At 31.6% G+C, this 25,581-nt stretch overlaps 1 protein-coding gene across 2 annotated transcripts in view; it reads left to right on the top strand.

Moving 5' to 3' along the window:
• Positions 1-25,581, top strand: part of LOC145247917 (innexin unc-9-like) — a 601,649-nt gene that overhangs the window by 50,096 nt on the left and 525,972 nt on the right. The gene's annotated exons all lie outside the window — the stretch shown is intronic.

The following is a 25,581-nucleotide window of genomic DNA, read 5'->3' on the forward strand; positions in this document are numbered from 1 at the left end:
TATATATATATATATATGCACGTACATATACATATATACATATATATATGCATACATAAATATGTATGCATGTGTGTTTGGGTGTATATATATATATATATATATATATATATATATATATATATATATATATATATATATATATATAATATTTTCAGACTTTTTGTACAGCCAAGAATGGAGTACTGTTGCCACATCTGGCCAGGAGCTTCTAGAAAGGCCTTATTCTTCTTTGACACTGTGCAAAATAGACTTCGTAACCTTGTGAAGGACGCCCTTTTCTCCACCCTGCAATCTCTTTCCCGCAGAAGAGACGTTGCGAGCCCGTCTCTACTTGATCATAGTAAGTGACTATCTGAGCTCCAATCTATGGCCCACCTGGCCTGACTTTCACGACAAGCACTAAAACTAATTATAATCCCCCACGCACACTCTTTATCTGCGCCCAAACCTAAACCGAGATTCCATGAACAAAGCTTCTTTCTTAGAACTTCACGCCTGTGGATTTCTGTTCCGTTTTTCTGCGTTTCAACTGACTACAATATGGTCGTCTTCAAGTTCAACGTAAACAAGTTTCTTGATGAGCCATCCCTTAAGTAGTCCAATTTACCAAATTTCCACTACTAACTATTACTACGACATTTTTCCAGTAACTAGAGTATACTCATTAACCCTTATCCTGGAGTGACCTCCGGTCTTTTGTAAGTGTTGACTCCTTTGTAAAACAAAATAAAAAAACAAAACAAAACAAATACATTTCGATAAAGCTTATAGTTTTCTAGATAGCGCAAATAATTTTAAAACACTATTACCATGCAGCAAATATGAGTTTATTAACAGTTTTATGAAAACAATGCCCATTGTATTTTAAATATAGGTTGTACCCAAATCTAATAAGTACTAATAAATACTTAGAAAGTAATATTGTGTTACATAGTTCAATTTAAATAATAAAATTACATTGTAATAGAAAATCTTTAATTTATTCCTTCGCTCCAGCATCTCTTGGGAGAAAATTTTCTATTTTTAGCTGTGTGTGTGTGTGTTTTTTTTTGTTTTTGTTTTTTCTGAATGAGCCTTATTCTTCTGTCAGGTTCCGCTGACTTCTTATTTCGGTGAAGAATATTGTGTCACATAGTTCAATACAAATAATGAAATCACATTGTAAAAGACAATTTTTTGTTTACTCTTTCGCCCCAGTACCTCTTGGCAGACAATGTTTTATTTTTGTTTTTTGTCTCGTTTCTTTTGACTGTTACTTCTTTTACGTAAAGTTCGGCTGATTTCTTTGTTCATTGAAGAATCGTTACACGTGGAAATTACTACGAGTTTCTTTATTCACACTGTTACAACAATGATCCTATATTGTTATAAACATATTTGAAACCAAGGCTACATCAAAGGAAGACCGCTTTCCTATTCTTGTCCAAGGTTGCTAGATTGACTTTTTGAAAGACAGATTCCGTGAGTTTGGCTTAATTTGAAGCAGTTGGGCCTTTCAAAATTGCATTTGGCCTTTTACAGGGCGTAACGTGCGAATTAAGAAAGATACAAGCGGAATATTATACTGATTGCAGAACGATTTCTCAAATAGTAGATGTACATGGAGACATATTACTAAAATGATCATGATATCCGCCTATTGCTTCAAGTAAATGTTTCTATTGTTCTTTTATTACTAATGTTGATTTTGTATCTGTCTGAAGCCAAAACTATACTATTACTCCTGTCAAATTTTACTACGTTATTATTTGTTATTTTTTTCCTTTTCATTATACTCCAGTTAAAATTCTCCAAAATAAAGGGATCCATTCCTAGGAGCTAACATTTGATCTCTGCATGCGATACATAGATATCCAAATGTTTCATTAAAGTTCCGCTTTATCTCCCCAATATTGGGATAGTATAGAAGTTAGGAACATAATTTTCATCTCCCTAATTGACGATATTAATATGTTTTAGTATATATTTCTTTGCGGCCCTTGGTCTTATCAGATTCCAGGACAAGAATTATTATAGTCTGTTGCAGTATCCAGCTTCGTGCTGTTACTCGAGCTGACATAACTTGGAGAAGGTGCACCGTTCTTCCTAAAAGCTATTGTGGATTAACCATACCGAAGAGATTTTATTTTTGCCATTTTGAATAATTTGTTTGGGTTTGCTTGTTGGGAAAATTATCCTCATGCTTTATTGTCCTGCCAAACACCTTCTTTTTTTACACGGTGGTCACCACTTATCAAGGCCCAGAAGCCACTCAGGGATAAGGGTTATTGCAAATATAGTACGTTAGTGTAGAGATTTGATGAAGTGTTTACTTAAGGGGGCGGTTCATTAGGAATTTGTTAACGTTGGACTTGAAGGCATCCAAGTTGTAGTCAGGAGGGAAGCAGGCAGACGGAACAGAGTTCCACAGGTGTGCAGTTCTAAGAAAGAAGCTTTGTTCATGGAATCTACGTTTTTTATTTAGGTACAGATAAAGAGTGGGGTACATTTTTCACAGTGGATTCAGCTAGACGGGTGTTTTTCGTGAAAGATTGGCGAGGGGGAACCAGAGATTGGAGTTCAGACGAGCACCTGCCATGAAAATAACGATAAAACAAGGATAGGCTCGCAACGTCTCTTCTGTGGGAGAGAGGTTGCAGGGTAGAGCAAAAGGGCATCCCCCACTAAGTCACGCAGTCTATTTTGTACTCTGTCAAGGCAGGATAGGCTGTTTTTAGCAGTTCCTGCACAGATATGGCAGCAGTATTCCATCCTTGGACGTACTTGGCTTTTATATAGATAGAGAATTGCACCTGTAAAGAAACCCTCGTTGATAGTGTCTAGTAGGCATTCAAGTTCATTTCTAAGTCATTGTTGAATTCAGTTAACTTTGCTATTTCAAACGAATGCTCAGTGCATTTTTTTATATGGAGGTCACCACTTATCAAGGCCCAGCAGTCACTCGGGGATAAAGGTTATTTTGTCTACAGTAATCAATGGGATAGTGTTGCAGTATTCATTAGTACTGGAGATTTGATAAAGTGTCATTACTTAAGGGGGCGGTTCATCAGGAATTTGTTTATGTTGGACTTGAAAACATACATGTTGAAGTCAGGAGGGAAACAGGCAAGCGGTAGAGAGTTTAACAGGCGTGCGGTTCTTAAAAAGAAGCTTTGTTCATGGAATCTACGCTTTGATTTAGGCACAGATAAAGAGTGGGGAAAATTGTTGACAGTGGATTCAGCTAGGCGGGTGTTCCTATTTACAATGCCTTCCCACAGGACAGAGTTAGACACCAGGGTCGTTTTTTTAATGTGGAGAAAAGGAACAAAAATAAAAATTGTATCAGTCGTGAAGGAGCATAGTATTTGTCATATTGTCATAAGACTTCCCTCCCAGGCATTACTTTCTCATTTGAGGTGAGGGAGAGTATAGTATATTTTATAATACCCTCTTTCCAAGCAAGCAAAAATATGCAACTGCGGGGAACATATATTTCCTGGTAACAATAATTCATTCATAGTAATAAATTGTAAATGAACACCTTTGAATTTTACATGACTACTTTGATCATGCATTGTTTTGTTGTAAACTGTCTCACTTTTTTGTTGAATTGTTGGAGCCAAGTTTATATTTTGTGAACATTAGTGATCGCCATTAATCTCTCTGTTTATAGGGTTAATAAAACGTGTGAAACGTCATATTGTTTTACTTTAAAAAATGTTCATTATTTGTTCGTTTTGCACTGTTATCCTATGTTATGTAATGTAATTTTCTAGGAGCTTGGTAAAATAATAACAGTATTGCGAAAATAATTACATATACTAAAACAGTGACTTGAGTGGAGTTAGAGGACTTGTTGTATCGTGAGTGTAACTGTTTGCTTTCTTTTTATATTGGAATACGTATTTGAGAAAGACATTTTGTTTGAAATAGATGTAAAAAAATTTTTTAATTGGGATGAAATGTACGCATAGTTTCGTGGAACACCCTTTAGGAATATTCGTAGGTGTTAAGTGTGAAAGCAATGAAGTGTTTGATTATTTTCCTATTCAAACTGTAGATGCAGGGGAAAGTCGGCTTTAATTTATATAGTAGAATAACTTTTTGTCTCATTGTTTCTTACACCTACGATTGTATTCCATTCTTCGTGTCTGCGCCTTTCTGTGAAAGCGTCGGAAAGTTTTCTTTTCAATAGACATGACCCCAACTTGTTTGTCTATACAGAAGAAGCAGAAGTGTCCATAACTTACTTCGAGGCGTAAATATAAAGGTTGCACTTATTTTTTTTTTATTGTAAATGTATATTCATAAGTTTATAGCGAAGGTGTTGTTCTTCCTGCCAACCAACTTCTTATCCTATCTCTCTAGCACACAGTCACTAACTTATTCATTCTTTATAGATTTTCTGTCTCTCTCTCTTTTTCTCTCTTAATGCTCATCATTTACGTCACATTCTTTTTTTCTTTTCTGTTTTTTCATCTGTTACCTTTTTACTATTTTTTCCTTTTTGTTATTTTTCTTATTTACTCGTCGTTTTTTTTCTTTTTTGTTGTTTTTTTCTAGTTCTTTATGTTAAGTTATTTTTCCTTTTCATCTTCTCTCTTTTACGTTTTCTCCCATATTGTTTCCCTATTTCAGATTTTATTAATTTTCCCGCCACTAATTTTTTCTTGCTTTTGTTCTTTTTCTTCTTTTCCTTTCTTTATCCTCATTATCCTCCTCTCCTCCTCCTCCTCATCCTTCTTCTTCTTCTTCTTCTTCTTCTTTTTCTTCTTCTTCTTCTTATTATTATTAATCATATTCTTTCTTCGCACGTTATATTTCACATTTTTTTTCTTTCTTCCTTTTTTTCTACACGGCCCACTTTTCCGTTAAATCCCATCCATTTTTTTGTATTTTTTTTCATATTTTCCTTCTCTTTGCTTTAGTTTCAAATATGTATGATTTCAATTCTTTTTTTCACTCCCATTTCTTTCTCTTTTATTATTCATTTCCAAGAGTTTCCATATTTTTTCTTTTCTTTCTGACACTGTTTCCTCTACTATTATATATATATTTTTTACAAAGACATCACCATTTATCAAGGCACATGGCCCACTCGAGGATAAGGGTCAAAGCGTGTACAGTAGTCAAAACGACAATATTTTAGTAATCGTTAGTAATGGAAATTCGGTAAATTTATTAACTAAAGTGGAACGGCTCATCAAGAACTTGTTAACGTTGGACTTGAAGACAACCACATTGTAGTCAGCTGGAAAGCAGGCAAACTGAAGACAGTCTCACAGACGTGCAGTTCTGAGAAAGAAACTTTGTTTATAGAATCTACGTTTAGGTGTAGGCACATATAAATAAGAGTGGGGGAAATTATTGATAGTATTTTCAGCTAGACGTGTGTTTCTCGTGAAAGTTTGGCGAGGGAGGACCATAGATTGGAGCTCAGACTGGCACTTTCCATGAAACTAACAAGCAGAGAGAGGCTCTGTGAGAAAGAGGTTGCAGAGAAGAGAAAAGGGCATCCCCTACTAGGCTACGAAGTCTAATTTGAACGCTATCAAAGCAAAATAAGTCCTTTCTATATATAAAAAGAATCTTGTCTTGGTGTATATGTGTAAATTATTCCTTTATGAACTCGGAAATGGTTGCGTATTTGATACGTTTGGGAGTGATCTCCCGTAAGTTTTGTACCGGAATGCATCTGATATGTATTGTAAATCGATAATCGAAAAAAAATCGATTAGAGAAAGAAGCCCAGTTTTGAACAAATCTAACATCTTTATACAACCTAACATCAAAACTGCATTTGAGAAGTTTTATCACCGCACAATCAATAAGAGACACGATCATTATGTTTTTTTTTTCTTTTTTTCAGTTTAACGTTAATTCAAGTAATTATGTAAAAATAATTTCATGAAATCAACAGTTGGCACTTTGCTAAGACAGGGGCGCGTTCAATATGAAGGTTTCTGTTTAAAGTACTATTGAAACATGATACTTGACTTTTGCAATTTATAATTTTAGTGAAGACATTCTTTCAAGATAGTTTTATAAAATCAACTGAAGGTTCTCTACAGTGTAATGTAACGTACAAGGTATAGTGGGCAAATTCACTGCGGGGAGAAAGACGAAGCTTCCTCCCAGTACGCCGTGAAGGGGAAGACTACGACAATGAATCAATCGACTCAGTTAAAAAAACGGGCGATTTCATAGGTTTTAATGACAATAAAAGTATGGCAGGATGGAACATTTGTTGATTCTCATTTAATCCCAGACAATGTCAAGTTTCCTTGCTTTCAGATATTTTAAATCTCATTTTTTTGTGCTTTCAATTACAGTTTTATTTATAGTTGCCGTTTTTTAAACAGATATCAGAAACTAAAAAAAAAAGTTTATTACTGGCCGGATGGATTACCATGCCACATAGCAAACTGGACACATTTCTCTATACTTCCACCCGCAACAATATCCATTCAATTATCTATTTCCAAAATGAATGAAGAACAACGAATACTCCATTGTTCTTTTCTTAAATATCCGTGTTACGTTTGCAGACGGATTGGGGTAATTCGTTGCCTGCAAAAGTGAAAAACTAGGGACAATCAATTACATATTTATGCGCGTGCGCACACACACACATATAATATATATATATATATATATATATATATATATATATATATATATATATAAAAGTTAAAAAATAAAAAAAATTGGTATTATAGTAAATTCGAGAGTTGATGCAGTGATTGCAGGTGATTAAATGACTTACTGACTAGATGTTTTTTTTTTTTTTTTATTTTAACGAATGATAAAAAGTAAATTTTTGTATGGTTTCAAATGTTAAAAACTTCAAAGACTATATATATATATATATATATATATATATATATATATATATATATATTTCTAACTTATATATTATTGTTCCCCCGACGAAAGTAGGGTGGACCTGTATATTCACACTTGTGCGTTCATCCGTTCTTCTGTCTGCACTTTTCTCAATAACTACGCTTGGAATTTTTTGAAATTTTGCACAAACATTAAACATGATATTGGCTAAAAAAAAGTAACAGAACGGATTTTCTGGAAAAACCCAGGATTGCTCCCCCAGGGGTGCCTTTCGGGTTAAAATGGCTAAAATTTACACTTTTGTGCTTATTGAAAAAATTGGTGCGTTGCATTTTTATAAAACTTTCTGAAAACTTGTAACTAACTAATCTCCATATAATTTTGTTTGACTATACTTCGCGATAACTCTTGGGTGTGCCCCAGGGGCTCTTTTAGGGCCAACAAAAACACTTCAGTTTTGGGACTATGTTACCATATTTGTCCAAGATTTTTTGTGCATCTCTATTTAGCAGTTTTGCATGGTGCTAAGATCAAATTTACATATGATAAGGCATTAGGGGCTTCTGGGGCTAAATATGAGAGACAAATGATGGACTTAGTCATTTCTTTTTTGTTTTTTGCATGCTCTAGAACTCAAATTTACATATGTTAAGATCTAAAATCGCACTGTACGTTCATTTCCACCAGGATTTGACATCCGCTGTATATATGTATTATATATTTATATGTATTATACTGGGTGGGGTAGAGCAACTTGCGTATTTGGAATATGAATTAAAACAAAAACAGCTAGTTGCTCATCCCGAGGTTATATATATATATATATATATATATATATATAGTACATATTATATACTATATTTAATATATATCATATATATATTATATATGTCATATATATTAGATATTATATGTATTATTTTTGTATATATATCTTTTTATTAAATATACATTTATATTTCAAATATATTTTTAATAAAAGCCACATAGTTCAACAATAACAAAATAATACAGAATCAAAGATGTAAGTACGCTTCAATTTTTAACCTTAACTGGATAATCTTATTACACTAAACAAAACTCATTATATTCATCGTAAATCACTTATTAGAACAAACAATTTGTTACGGCCCATACCCACATAGTTTTCTAAATATTTGTTTCAATCTTTCTTAGTTGTGCCATTATCAGTTTTCAGATATCAAGACAAACAAAAACAGAGAAGTAAATTTCACTGGCCATAACTTTGCTGCAATCTGTCCCTGAAGATTTACCACACGTGCTAGAAGCCTTTTCGTTGTTATTTTACTACATATAAGCCATAACAGCTTGTTACCAGAGGTCATACATAAGCTATGTTATCAGGTTTTATCGACATGAATATATTGAACCATGAACGATGGGAAAATTTCTATTACCTTTCAACTTTATGTTTGTTTTATTCTATGTTTTATTCTAATGTATTTTTTAATCTCTTTTTTGTGTATCTGTTCTTTCTTTAAAATCTATACTCCTACAATATATTAGTGCTCGCGCGAAAGAGCAGGACACAAAATGTTTTAAATAATAATGATAGAATAACAATAAATAAACTTTCGCTGTCGAGGACTACTATTGACCGTAACAAGTTATACAGTCTTTTGAAATTTTCATCTCTATTTTTCTCGTTATGTACTGAATATTTGTTAATGAAACCTACATAAAATATGTTCCTTATTAAATTTAAAAGATTTTCTATTCTGAAAGAAGTTTAAAAAAATTTAATCTAAAAACGTTATTTTAAAGTGTTTGTTAAAAAAATTCAGATTTTCTCATTATTCAGACCTGAGGGAGTTGCAAAAAATGAGTTGTGATGTGAGAAGAAATACAAATTGAAACAGAGAGAATATTCTAACCTGTAATAATACAAAGAGGGGATCGCAAAAATCAGCTGTGGTGTGAGGAGAAATACAAACTGAAATAGAGAGAAGAGAGTTTTAAAATATAATCTTAAAAAGATAAGATACAAGTTAGAAAAGCATTTCATCAAAAGCATGAAAATTGATGAACAAAATGTTTTTACAATAGGCTTTAAAAATAAAGGTACAAAATTTAATTTGAAATTTATTTATCTTCAAAGTGCACGTTTATAAGTTTTACAAAGTAAGGTGTAAAAATTGAAATTGAATTGAATGTATGTAATGTATATTTTGTTGCAATTTAAAAACATCTTTCATCTAGCAATAAAAGATAACGATATAAAATTGTCAATGATTTTTTTTAAATGAGCAACAAAATGTAAATTACATAAAATAAATCCAAGGTAAATTTTTGTTTTAATTTATATTACATTACTATACACTACTTTGTAACATTTATGAAGGTGCACTTTGAAGATAAATAAATTTCAAATTGAATTTTGTACCTTTATTTTTAAAGCCTATAGTAAAAGCATTTTGCTTAACAATTTTCATGCCCTGAATGTAATGCTTTTCTAACTTGTATATAATATGTATATATATATATATAATATATATATATTATATAGATATATGATATATATATGATATATGTATATGATATAGATATATGATATACAAATACGTTATATAAAAATATGATACATATATGATATATATATGATATATGATATATATATATATTATATATTATATATATATGATTGATATATATGATATATATGATATATATGATATATATATATGATATATATATGATATATATATATGATATATATGATATATATATATGATATATATGATATATATGTGATATATATATGATATATATATATGTGATATACATATGATATATATGTGATATACATATGATATATATATGATATATATATATGATATATATGGTATATATAATATATATGATATATATACATGAAATATATATATATGATGTGTATATGATATATATATGATATATATGATATATCATATATATTGTATATATTATATATATATCTGATATATATATAATATATATATATATCTGATATATATAATATATATATATATATCTGATATACATATAATATATATATATCTGATATATATATAATATATATATCTGATATATGTATATGATATATATATCAGATATATATATACATGATATATATATGATATATACATATGATATATATATGATATATATGATATACATATAATATATATGATATATATTAATGATATATATCATATATATGATATATATGTATATGATATATATATGATATATATATGATATTTATATGATATATATATGATATTTATATGATATATATATATGATATATATGATAGATATATATGATGTATATATATGATGTATATATATGATATTTATATGATAGATATATATGATAGATATATGTGATATATATGATATATATATTATATATATATCATATATATGATATATATATGATATATATGATATATATATGATACATATATATATGATATATATATGATATATATATATGATATATATTATATATATGATATATATATGATATATTATATATTAGATATTATATATATTATGTTTATATATATATATTTATTTTAAATATTGTATTTCTATTTCAAATATAGTTTTTTTAATAAAAAACACGTAGTTCAACAATGACTAAATAATGCAGAATCAAAGATGTAAGTACGTTTTAATTTTTTACTATAACTAGGTAATCTTAATACACTGAACAAAACTTATTATATTCATCATAAATTGTTTATGGGAACAAACAGTTGTTACGGCCAATTTTTCTTCGTTCCTGTATCGTTTTTCCATTTATTTTAAAAGAAAATACTATTTTTTTATGATATATGTGTCGTGGAATTGCATTCATCTGTAAATGATCGAGCTTATTTGCATATTCTCTTAAATATTCATTTTAATTAATTACCTACTTGATTTTTCTGGTTTTCTTTTTGGATCATCATCTTTAGGATGATCATCTATTTAGTGTAATTATAATCATGCAGATATATTTTATGATTTATACTTGCGTAATATTTGCGTAAAAAGTTTATAGTAAACACAAACCTCTTTCTATATATATTGACGTATGCGTTTATATATTCGTTTTAAAAGTTTCCCTGCAAAACTCCTCTGTCAGTTATTTGTCTAAAGACATGCAACTTAATATATAGGATACTCATAAGAAACTTTATAATTGGATTGTAATCGTGGAAAATCGGTGCAAAAATGTGAAAATTAAAAAATTGGAATTTGTTAGGTGATGGTCGAACGACGGCATTACAAATATGCATGCATAACGTAATAGCTACTGGTTTATGTTTTATTTTTTAGCCCTGCAGCAAACATTTCTTCATAGTTTAGGCACTAATGTCTGAGGAAAAAGTAAATCCTAAGCTAAACGTTTTGGTTTCTATTCTCAATCGTGACCCACTATTCATTTTTTTTTTTTACTTATTAAATCATAACTCTATAATGGGCCCAATATAATATAATAATAAGTACGAAATCTGTATTTATGAAAATATCACATTTTAGCGTATATTACGACCCGGCAATGCCGGGCAGCCTGCTAGCATATATATATATATATATATATATATATATATATATATATATACTTTGTCTATTCCTTCTTTTTCTTTTTACAACCCAATCTTTTTTTTTTGTGTGTGTATTCATTCTTTTTGTTCTTTCCTTTCTGTATTATTATTATTCAGATTATTCAGAGTACTGTTATGATATTGGTAATTATCTTTCATACGTTCTGCCTAATTTAACCTTTAACCTTTTCAACTATGTCTTTTTAAATTCGGGAATATTTTTTATCGAACTCCCAAATCTATACACAATTGCAGATCAATCCCTTTATAAAAGTGTAAAATCAAAATTGACTTTCCAAATAAATACCTATGCCTCTTTTGCATCGGTGATATTTAAATCAACGCATGTCAGGTGAAAACAATATTACGCATTTACGTGTCATGACGAAATTCGTAAAAATTTCAAAAATTACGAAAAATGGTCCAGTAGAAAAAGAATTGTATGTAAAAATAGAATTTATAGAATCATCGCGTTTCATCGTATGTTTTAATGTGGAAGAGTTGTGCGACCAAATCTGCATTACAAACAAAACAGATAATCTTTTACTTAAACTGAATTAAATTGAGGTTTCGGCACGCGATCGGGATACGTAATTGTAGCTATATTTTTTTTTTTATCACGTCACCTACCGGATCATTTTTCGTATTTTTTGGTTCATGTAATAATGTTTTCACCTGAAATGCATTGGTTTAAAAGATCACCAATGAAAACAGAACCAAAAATAAACTCAAATCCATTTATTTGCTTTTTTATCCATGAGAAAAAAACCAAGAAAACCCATTACATGTTCAGTTTTTATTTTTTTCGCGCGTTCGTTTTCTCCGTTTTGTTCATCGGCGGTCAAACCTGTGCGCAAATACAACACAACTTAATCTGCCTTTTAGTAACTGTTTATTTTATCAAGCCCAATTCTGACTTACATCACCTTTTAATACGAAACCATTCCTATTTTGTCTCACGACCAAAATGCCAGCTTCCGCTACGTCATTGCCGCCTCTCGCACCTTTCTTTCCTGCATTTTCACCCTCCTTCAATCGCTAATGTTCTTCACGTCTGTAATCGGATTTTATACTAATTCGATATTCAATAAAAGAACAAAAACACGAAAATCCCTTTAGTCCGAATTTCTCAGTGTTTTATCGCAATTACATTTTGACGAGATTTAGGACTTAATGTTATTTACAGCCGGGCGAGTATCTTTATCGTGATTGTTATTATCATAAGGAGTGGACAGTGAAAAGATATAGAAGATACTGAATCGGGTAGCCACGTTCAAATACTATCTGATTACTCACATTAATTTACATCTAGATATTGGTGAGAATATTTAATCATTTTCAATTCTATAAAGCATGTATAGAGTCCACGCCCGAGCATACATTTTTCCACTCTATGCAATTTCTATCTGTATAAGAGCCAAGTACGTTCAAGGATGGACTACTGTTTCCATATCTGGGCAAGTGCTGCTGCAAAGACCTTATCTTGCCTTGACAGAGTTACAAAATTGACTTTGTAGCCTAATGGGCGTGCCCTTTCCTCTTTCCTGCAACCTCTTTCTCACAAAGGAGACGTTGCGAGCTCCAATATATGATCCCTCCTCGCTAAACATTCACGAGAAAGACTTGTCTAGCTGAAACCACTATCAATAATTTCCCCCGCTCTTAATCTGTGCCTTAACCTAAACGTAGATTCCATCGAAAAAGCTTCTTTCTTAGAACTGCCCATCTGTGGAACTCTGTTCCGTTTTCCTGCTTTCCAGCTCACTACAATATGGTCGTCTTCAAGTCCAACGTAAACAAGTTCTTGATGAGCCGTTCTTCTTAAGTAATCCAATTTACAAAATGTACAATTCTAACGATTACTACAATATTGTCCTTTTGATTATTGTACACTCTTTAACACTTATCATCGAGTGGCCTCTTGGCCTTGATATGTAGTGGTTTCTTTGTAAAAAAATAACTTGCTTTATGTTTCTGAAGTTTTAGATGAGGATTGGTTATTTGTATTATTTAGATTCTTCGAACTAATGTTCTCACCTTGAGTATTATTTGCATAACATTTCGGCGGAGGTAAACTCCGACCTTCTTCAGGTGTATCTTGTCAAACTCGGGAATGTTTCTGTAGAATTCAGGAATTAGGACAGAATTTCGGACGGGGCCCTTTATTTACTTTACGGGGGCAACATGCTTTCGTCCGGTCAGTGATATTCTTCTGAAGGTTGAAGATTCAATTCTCAGTCGGGGCAACCGAAAAATACATTTACGAATTACTTAAGACCTCTATCCAATCATGACTGACGGAACAAGAACACACTACCCCCGTTAAGTAAATAAATGATTCCGTTCGAAATTCCTTCCAAATTCCCGTGTTCGACAGAAACATTCCTGCGTTCGAGAAGATACACCCGAAGAAGGTCGGAGGTTACATCGACCGAAACGTTGTGAAAATCATAGTCAAGAGGAGGACATTACTCCGAAGAATCAAAATAATAGGAAATTATTCGAATTTATATGAATCAATATCTAGTCTCGCAAGTGTTAACGAGTAAAAATCTATCTCCGATATCATTTCTAGTGTTTTAGGGAAGCGAGAAATTGATAAGCAATCAAAGGAACACTCGGCTGTTTAGAATTGAATTCAAAAATAAACCCAATCACTCTGCTCCCATAACGATACGTTAATTTTTTTTTTTTTGCCTTATTCTTTTAAAATCATTGATAATTTTTTGTCATTTTTCTCTGTTCAATATTTTCCATATCTAGATGTTTTCTTTTAAACTACAGCAATTTAGAAGTGTTTTTTTAAATAGGAATATGAATTGCTCGTAAAAGCTTCTTGTCATTTTAAAACGAGTGATTGTTTTGTTTGCAGTGAAATCAGTTTCACAATTGCATATTTAGCATTAGACATCTCTGACGTCATCGTTTCCATCAAAAGCAGAAGTCATAGAGTTGTTCACTTGTTCTCTGTTGAAGCAATCTGAAAGATAATTAATAAAATAAATTAAAATCACATTATACATACATGCATACATATGCATATACATTCATGCTTATATATATGTGCATGTATATACGCGTATACACATACACATACATATGTGCATATATACCTACATATATATGTGTGCATATGTATATACATACATGCTATACATATACATGCATGCATATATATATGTGAATATACATATACATACAGGCCTATATATGTGCATATACACAGATGAATACATATATATTGTATTTTGTGTACATAAAGTTGTTAGATGAGATAAGTCATTGGTACCGTCGGTTTCAAGCCCGATAATTAGGAACGTTTTAGATATCCATATCAAGCTCTATTCAGCCAATACTGCTGAAGAGAGCTTGATATGGGTATCTAAAACGGTCCTAATTATTGGGCTTGAAACCGACGGTACCAATGACTTATCCCATATAAAAAACTATATGTACACAAAATACAAAATATAAATACGCTCTTATTTTTCGGATTTTCCTTTTAATTGAGCACTCTGCTGGATTTCTTTAACAAAAATTACAAAAACAAAAAAACTAATCATATATATATATATATATATATATCTTCTCTATCTATTCTTCTTTCTTCTTCTATCTTTTCTATCTTTCTATCTATCTATCTTCTTCTATCTATCTATTCTTTCTATTCTTCTATCTATCTTCTTCTATAAAAATAAAATGAACTCATTTTTTCCCGTCTGATTTTGACATTAATAGGATTAAAAATCAAGATATTTCATGCAAATATAATATGCACAAACGGCAGAACAATATCTGAGGTGTGTTATAGGTTTATTATTTCTCAAATTCCTCGATAATCTTAGATTTCTATACTTTTTCTGCTGAGAAGTCACGGCCAAAATCGGTTAAGATCAATGGAAGTGGTAAAATATTTTCTCTCTAATAAATTCCTCCTCCTCCTGCCACCACTTAACACCGTTTGGGGATCGTTCACAAGGAACAGTTGAGAAGAGAACACCGGTTTGGCTTCGTAGTTCTTTCATGTGAAGTTATTTAAAATCACTAAACTAAGCTGCAGTGCTCTGTGGCGTAGTGGTTAGCGTGCTGGACAATTCACATTATTTTTTCACGTTCGCGTCGACCTACCGTAGTCGTTTTTTTTTTGTTTTTTTTTCCTAAACAACTGGAATGGACTTTTCTTGGTGGCCGAACTGTTAACGTTGCAGATGTTTTTTGTTTTTTTTTTCACACTTTATTTTCCTACTTTTACTCATGACTCCGGGTTTGATCCTTCCTACTTACCTACCATAACATTTTTTAACCCCCCCCCGTCCTGGAAACAAAAACTCGGGCAACGCCGGGTACCCCCGCTAGTATATAATAAAATAATAGTCCGAAGCCAGAACATGAGGAATATAAAGGTTAACTAATACTATCGCTTACCCTTATAATGTAGTGTAGTGCATATAAAATATAAGCAAACGTCCGGAATACTGCATATATATAATCAGATAATAGAAGGACGTTTCTCTTCTAAAGCCAAGGTAGGGTAAATGAAACGTAAAATCAATGAGGGAATGGTGCACAGTGGTTTCGGAGAGGTTGTCGGGTGTATTTAGATATATTCCCCTAAACTTTAAATGGGTGAGACCAAAACAATGATCATATTGCAAAATTGAAAGGTATTTGTTCCACGTCGAATCGATGGGTAACTTTTATATTGAAGTCTTAAAAATATAAATGAATTGTTCTAAGAATACATTTAAGATAAGTCCGGAACGTCGTTTTCGGATGTCAAAAATTAAATGACATATTTTGATTGTTTGATTATGCAATCAATTTTTAAAGTATGCAAAGATAAAAAAAAAACACCTAAAACCATTTATTTGTTTTTTTTATTCATGAGAATAAACAAAAAAAAAAGACAAAAAAAACATTACAACCCATTTTTTATTCATGAGAAAAAAAATCAATTTTTATCTTTGCATATTTTAGCTCAATAACTCTTTCTGATATGCAATTCCAAAATACAAGTCAAGCATTTTGATTGGTCAATAGGGGCAAAAATTAATTATTTGAATTTCTGACAATTCTAAAATCTCGCGAAACCTATATACACATATGTCCTTTTTTATAAATTATATTTTGATTCATGCAGATTTCGTATTATGTTAGAACCAATTCTCTATTGATTATTATACTCTATCAAATATATAGTAATCATTTCAAAAGTTTTTAAAATGTGATTTCGGTGCAATCTGCAATAATGGGAAATAAAACATAGAGGTGACCAGCCTTGTCCAGAGCAATCTGTACTTGCGAAATAACATAATAAAAGCTATAAATGTGAATTACGCATGCTTAGAAATAACACGATTAATCGACTTTTCAACGTCAATGGTTTATTTTTAATTTTGACCTCTTAGCAGTAATTTTTACCGGCTAAATACAAAATGCATTTTTTTTACACGTCTAAATCCTCATTATTTCCAGTTTCAAGTCTGTAGAGCAAAAAATGACAAAGGAGTTTGGTAGAGTGCTTCCGTACACACAGACAAGAACCATTATATCTATTTATAGATCTATAAAAATGAGCATGTGTGTGAGGACACTCTCAACCTATATACTCAACGAATTTTTGATCTACAGACTTGAAATTTGATATATAGAGTATTCAGACAAGCGAAAAATATTTTAATTGGATTTCATCCGGGAAAAGGTGTGCTCGGGGTTAAAATTAGAAAATTAATGCACGTGGGCGATCGGATTTTTATTCGTTCGTTAACTGTTTCACGACTGCTCGCGCGCTTGTGAAACGTTACAGCTTCATTCATTAATTTAATTGGCAAAGAATAAACGCACAAATAATTGCCATTTACAAGGAAGAAAAGTCGATGTGAATTTAAGGAGCTATGTACAAAAATAAACTATACAGGCGGTGGCGTAGAGGTCTGACCAGCATCTATTCAATGTCGCTTTGAAGCACTGTACTGTGGTCTACTTTACGATCTCATTGAGTAGCTAGTTCAACGGAGATGCCACACGAGCCGGGAACGCTGCTTAGCGTGGAAGCCTCCAAAACCGTCAAAGGTAGACTTTTTTCGCGTGCCTACGGAGCCCGGGATCTTGGGCGGGGGTGAAAAATAAGTCCTGGTCGACCGCATGAAAAATGTAGACGAGGATGAGGTCGCCACGAAGCCTCCTGAGCTTAAGAGAAAAACGATTTAGAGCCCTTAAACGTTGTTCAAAGGATAATTATCTGAGACCAGCCACCATTCTCGCCGCCAAACGCTGAACTCGTTCGAGATACTGGACGTCTCACGTAATAGGTAGATATGGCCTGGGTCGGTATAGAGGGGAAGAAAGATGGAGGGAGTAATACGACCAAAGGACCGGCGCATGAAGAATAGGACATCCCTGGCATTGTTAGCAGCGGTGATGCAGAGGGTGAACATGTGATATGCCCAATTACTTCAAGATCCTTGGTCTGAATGACGGACTCCAGCAGCCAGTCACCTGGTTGGAAGTCAAGGAAGACTTGAACAGTTGGGGGATGCCGGCCTACTGTCATGTGGTCGCACTTGGCGACGTTTAAACGCAGGTTCCAGTCCATTGACTATCTCCAGATTTCATAGAGGCAGCACCGGAGGTATTCATAGTCGCTGCGGGGGCGGCAAGAATTTTGACGTCATTGGCAAACAGGAGGGACAGCTGAAAAATCACTTAATTGACGAAAATGAGAAACAACAAGAGTCTAATGACTGAACCCTGTTGCATTAAATACACCAGAAGATATCTCACTACTGATGCAATTGTCTATCTATATAAAAGCCAAATACGACCAAGGATGGAGTACTGCTGCCACATCTGGGCAGAAGCTGCTAAAACAGCCTATCCTGCATTGACAGAGTACAAAATAGACTCGTGGCTTAGTGGGGATGCCCTTTTCTCTTACCTGCAACTTCTTTCCCACAGAAGAGACGTTGCGCGCCTGTCTTTGTTTTATCGTTATTTTCATTGCAAATGCTCGTCTGAGCTCCAATCTCTCGTCCCCTCTCGCCAATCTTTCACGAGAAACACCTGTCTAGATGAAACCCCTGTCAACAGTTTTCCACACTCTTTATTTGTGCCTCATTCAAAACGTAGATTCCATGAACAAAGCTTCTTTCTTAGAAGTGCACGCCTGTGGAATTCTCTTCCGTTTGCCTATTTCCCACCTAACTACAACTTGGATGCCTTCAAGTCCAACATAAACAAATTCCTGACAAACCGCCCCCTTAAGTAAGACACTTTATCAAAACTCCAATACTAACGATTACTACGATACTATCCCATTTATTACTGTACACGCAATAACCCTTATTCCCGAGTGACTTCCGGGCCTTGATAAGTGGTGACCTCCATGTAAAAAAAAAATGACAGGTAGCTGCTCACTTGAACCCGGAAGGTGAAGGTGCTGCCCCACTGCACGATCTCAGAATAGAACCCGTACGACCGCAGCTTGATGAGAAGTAGGGGATGATTTACAATGTCCGTAGTGTTTCCCTTGTTGATAATTTTTGTCAGCGACTCCTCCATGGCCAGAAGGTTCGTTGCAGACAACACAGGTGTGCGAAACAGGCCGGTAGTTAATAGGGTCTTCTCTGGCATGCATGTTTAAGTTTCATTCTGGCTTTCTTATTTGGTTTTTATTTTTTAAATTTTGACATTACGTTTAATACCTACGGTATTTTTGTTTATAATCAATAAAAATTCTGCATTAATTATATATAATATTTATGTATATTTTAACACCGGGCAACGCCGGGCGGCCTACTAATATGTCTATAAAAGTGAGAGAGTGTGCGTGAAGACATTTCTCAACCGTTTTGATCTACAGACTTGAACATTAGTATAAAGGGTTTTCGGAAATTTAGAAAACATTTTAATCGATTTTCATTCCGAGAAAACAGCTGCTAAGGGGTTAAAATTGGAAAAATTATATTTAGGGTAATCGGAATTTTATCTGTTTGCCAACTGGTTCATGACTGCGCGTGCGCGACTTGTTTCTCCTTATGTTAAGAACACGTAGGTTTGACAACACTTATTAAAGAACGTGTCAAGTTTGCCTAATGGTTATTATATTTGATCCAATGTCTTTAGTTTTTAGTTTCGATCTCAACTCGAGTATTATTTTACTCATAAAAAATTAACTGTTTAGAAAAAAATATGATACTCCTATTCTCATGTTTTAGTTTCTTTCCGTTTTTTACTTCTATTAATTAATTAAGCAATTTATAGTCACGATAATACTGGATTACGCCGGGGATATATTGTAACACACACACACACACACACACATACACACACACACACATACACACACACACATATATATATATATATATACATATATACATATTTGCATGGGCTAGAACGATTATATGCTAAATACCACCTGGTTATGCACACTGTAGAAAATATGCCTAGATAGAAATGAACATAATAGTTAAATAAAACGAATCAATAAGTAGAAAATTAAAAGTTTATTAATTGAAGTTCGATTTTCAAAGATTTTGCAAATTAGTTAACCTGTATTTAGTCACTGGCATATCCATGACTTAGTTAAAAATAACATTTTGCTTAATCATGTTCGTTCCTTGCAAGAAATGCTTTTCTAACTTGCAACGATTAGGCTCGACTAAGATTAAGGGTGCAAGAAGAGGGTACGGTTCTATATTCTTATCGAAAAATGTTTTTTACAAAGTTTAAGTTAGCAAACTCATTAAAACATTGAATGATACTAGAGACTTTAGTGCAAGATATATTTATGATGTAAATTTGTCTATGAGCTTTTATTTTTTATTTTTTGTTTCATTTTTAGCTTCATTGTACATGATGAAGACGGACAGTAGTTTCATCCTAAACTGATACATCGATTTAAACGGTTTTAAGAGACGTCGATTATTTTTTGGCTCTCTGCTTCGTGTAACCTGTTTTTGCTCATTTATTGCAACGCGTACTTCACTTGCTCTTCATCTCCGTCCAAACTCCATCCCATTTTTACTTCCACACCTCCAAGTGATTCTTGTCGATTTCTGCGCTCCCCTCTTTGCAGTCATGAGGCTGACCCATTTTCTACCCCGTCCCGAACCCTGCTATCGAAACATCACACTACCTCTCGAATAATAATAATAAAAAAGAGCAAAGAAAACAACCCTTAGTCTATCAATTAAAACGCGCACGATTTTCTGTCTGGAAATATCAAGGAAAGTTCTTTTTTATCTGACAACGTGTTATTAAGCGCAAACAATTGCCGCCATTACAATCGCGAAAGAAGAAAAAGAAATAAAGAAAACAAGTGAAAATTTCCTTAGTGCGCATGCGGGTAGCAGCCTAATGATAACTTAGATGCATTTGTGATGGCGTTAATACCTATATCGCTCTTGGTATACTTATCAGTTGATGCGTCAACCTATCATTCTACATACCAATCTTGACATGCACAGACACAGTTACGAATATATATATATATATATATATATATATATATATATATATAATGTATGTATAAAGGTATTATATATATATATAATGTATGTATAAAGGTATTATATATATATATAATGTATGTATAAAGGTATTATATATATATAATGTATGTATAAAGGTATTATATATATATAATGTATGTATAAAGGTATTATATATATATATAATGTATGTATAAAGGTATTATATATATATATAATGTATGTATAAAGGTATTATATATATATATAATGTATGTATAAAGGTATTATATATATATAATGTATGTATAAAGGTATTATATATATATAATGTATGTATAAAGGTATTATATATATAATGTATGTATAAAGGTATTATATATATAATGTATGTATAAAGGTATATAAATATGTATAAAGGTATTATATATATGTATAAAGGTATTATATATATATATACATATATATATATGTATAAAGGTATTATATATATATACATATATATATATATATATATATGTATAAAGGTATTATATATATATGTATAAAGGTATTATATATATATATATATATATATATATGTATAAAGGTATTATTTATATATATATATATATGTATGTATAAAGGTATAGGTATAAAGGTATTATATATATGTATAAAGGTATTATATATATATGTATAAAGGTATTATATATATATATGTATAAATGTATTATATATATGTATAACGGTATTATATATATATGTATAACGGTATTATATATATATATGTATGTATAAAGGTATTATATATATGTATAAAGTTATATATATATATATGTATAAAGTTATTATATATATATGTATATAGGTATTATATATATATATAAAGGTGTAATATATATATATATAATGGTGTAATATATATATATATAAGGTGTAATAAATATATAACGTGTAATATATATATATATATATATGTATATATAAGCTGTAATATACATATATATGTGTATATAATCTGTAATATACATATATATGTGTATATAAGCTATTATATATATATATATATGTATATAAGCTGTAATATATATATATATATATATATATATATATATATATATATATATGTGTGTGTATATATATAAGGTGTAATGATAAAAACCATCTGTGATAATGCGAATATTTCCACTCTGTATTTACTACACACACACACACGCTAAAATACACATCCATTAAATATGAAACATTTCACTTTTACGCACGTGTTTAAATATGGACTCTCGGGACCCAACACGTTGTAGACTCCGTCGCAAAAAAAGACAAAAATCAAGAAATTGAAAATAACACCAATGTTTCGGGTTTTAGGAAAACGCCTTCATGCCTCATTCTCACGCTACACATGACTGCAACCGCGTCTATAACATGAGCATGATCCACTCAAACGTGATCTCCCTCTCTTTGACCTCTGTCCTCTCGAACAGAATCGTGATTATCTCGGAAATGTTCCCCGTGATATTCGGTCTACACATGCGTTCTTTTTTTAATATCTTTTCCTTTTCTTCCTCACTGTGACGTCACTTCGCATATAGCTCGCTATTTATGCAGCCGCCATATGCACATCTGCGCTCTGTCTCAAATAGACTTTCTGCTGTCATTCATATTGTAACAAAATACATACACACAGATACAGCTATATTTTTGAATAGATATTAAATTTTTCTAGTCTTTCATGTTTCCGCAATCATCACTGAAAGAAGTGATAATTACTGTTGGTAGTTTTTATATGCTAGTATATATATGTATATATATATATATATATATATATATATATATATATATATTATGGCAGTAGAGTTTAGTTTCCTAGAAGTATATCTAATGAAACATCATGTGCCTTACGAAAAGTGCTCAATGAGTAAACAGAGCAGGTATATTGAATTTATTTATACAAATATTGATGGCTACATATGTGCTTACATGTTTCTGTATTGATTGCAGAAACATGTATGCACATGTGTAGCCATCAGTGTTTGTATAAATAAATTTAATATATATACATATTTGTATATTATTATTATTATGATTAATGTTATTATTATTATTAATGTTATTATTATTATTATTAAATAAAATAGACGTTTTTGTTTATTAATTCTATTTCCGATCTATTCCAACTTCCAAATACCAGTCTTCATTTCTGACAGGAACTGGCTGATCTAATCGCTATAATTATCACAAGTCCGCACACTTTCCAATCCTTCAGGATTCATCGTAAGGGATAGATAAATTTAACTGGTTTAGAACAATTGATCAGCATATTTTTTTTTAATTTACCAATATATATATATATATAAAGGAATGATTAGTCTGGTTTTGAACAATATATATATATATATATATATATATATATATATATATATATATATATATATATATATATATTGTTCAAAAGAAGACTAATTATTCCTTTACGATGAACCCTGAAGGATTGGAAAGTTCTCGAACTTTATAAATATGGCGATTATTTCAGTCAATTCCTGCCAGAAATTAAGACTGTTATTCGGTAATTGGAAAGTATTCGAAATAGAATTAATAGACAAAAACATCTATTTTATTTAATGAAATATACTTAAGAAAAAAATGCTGCATACATACATACATACACACACACACACACACACACACATATATATATATATATATATATATATATATATATATATATATATATATATATATATATATATATATACAAACTGCTTCCCTAAAACCTGAAATTTATAATTAGAGGACTGCCGGAAACATTGCTGACTAAATTTATCGATTAAGGAAATATATTTTATTCAACCATTCTCATATACTGGCAAAATTCCATGAAAATAAAAAACAAAATAAAATAAATGTGTTACAAAAATAAAGACAGAATAACACCGACAATTGTAAACAATTCCGTTAAGTTAAGAATGAAATGGAAGCGCTTGTTTATTCAAGTTCTTAGTCAATCGTAAATAAATAAAAAAAAAGTGACTGCATTTCATAAAGCGATTAAGTTTCCGGTAGCATGTGGCTATGCATGGCTATGAAGAGAAGACCCGATGGTTCGGAAAGAAAAGTAAATTTAAAGAGGGTGAAATGTTTGTTACTACCTATGTGTAGTTACGTATCTGAGAGAGTGAATTAAAGAGCAGAAATTATAACATTTATTAAACGGTGAGTAAATCTGTGTTAAATCACACTGCATTGTAAGCCAGAAAACTGCGAGCGTGATGATGTGCATAAGGTGTTGTTTTCATATAATATCGAATATATATATATTACAAATGAAAATAACACGATGTAAGTAAAAATATCATATAAACACTTTTATATGATATGCACAATAAAAGACATCCACACTATCGCTACCAACATAAACAGATCATAGATATTTTTAGCGGGTGCTTCATTTCACCACATACCAAACCTTTGTGTGTTATATAATGCTAAATCCGCAAGTTTTATCAAAAGATTAGTTATGTTTCAAGTACTTTGTATCATCAATTATTTATTCATTGTGTTTGGCTTGGTTGTTTTGCTGCGGAAATATGTTTTTTTTCTTTTGGATTTTGCAGAATATGATTGAGTTTGCAAAGAGAAAAGATAAAAAAAATAACAACAGCATTGGTCGATTTTAGGCCAGAAAGCCAGCATCTGATCTCATAGCACAAGGAATACAGAAGCATTTTCTTTCTTCCAAATACTTGTGAAAACGATACAATCCTGGCACTGACATACGATCCCAGTGGGAGGTTTCAGTTGAATCAACCTTGTCAATAATGACGCAAACTTATAATCTCAATCCGTTTTCATGGGTGCTTGACTTCGAGAAAAATCCCCACCAATTAACTATAGGAAAAGAAAAAAATAATAAATCACTTTATAACATCGAAATTCTCCCTGATAGTAAGCCTCAATGAAAGAGCTACTTCTTATATATATATATATATATATATATATATATATATATATATATATATATATATATATATATATATACTGTTTAAAGCCGGCTTTGTAAAGCACACGAATTCACACAAGTTTAGACAAAACCAATAATTTTATGAGTATGTGCTTCCATACAGACAATCCAAGTATTGTTGTAATATGTGTGGATAGGTCTGTAAATCTTCAAGTGCTTTGACATGACACTCAAATGTATATAATGCAACCCTTCTACAAGAAACACTCAATACAAGCATGTTCCCCTGTCCACTATTATGCAAGATTGTAGCTGGGTGGAAGAGCTGTCTACCTGCACATAGACGGCCGATATAAACCTGAAGGGATGGCAAACTTTGGTCAAGAACTTGCAATCATATATATATTTTTTTTTTTTTTTTTTTTTTTACACAGTGATCACCACTTATCAAGGCCCGGAAGCCACTCAGGGATAAGGGTTATTGTAAGTACATCACGTTAGTGAGGAGATTTTATGAAGTGTTTAATTAGGGGGGCGGTTCATTAGAAATTTGTTAACATTAGACTTGAAGACATCCAAGTTGTAGTCCGGAGGGAAGCAGGCAGACGGAACAGAGTTCCACAGGCGTGCAGTTCTAAGAAAGAAGCTTTGCTCATGAAATCCGCGTTTTGATTTAGGCACAGATATAGAGTGGGGGAAATTTTTCACAGTGGATTCAGCTAGACGGGTGTTTTTCGTGA

This window comes from Euprymna scolopes, chromosome 26, assembly GCF_053919585.1.
Source record: "Euprymna scolopes isolate OS-2025 chromosome 26, ASM5391958v1, whole genome shotgun sequence".
NCBI lineage: Eukaryota > Metazoa > Mollusca > Cephalopoda > Sepiida > Sepiolidae > Euprymna > Euprymna scolopes.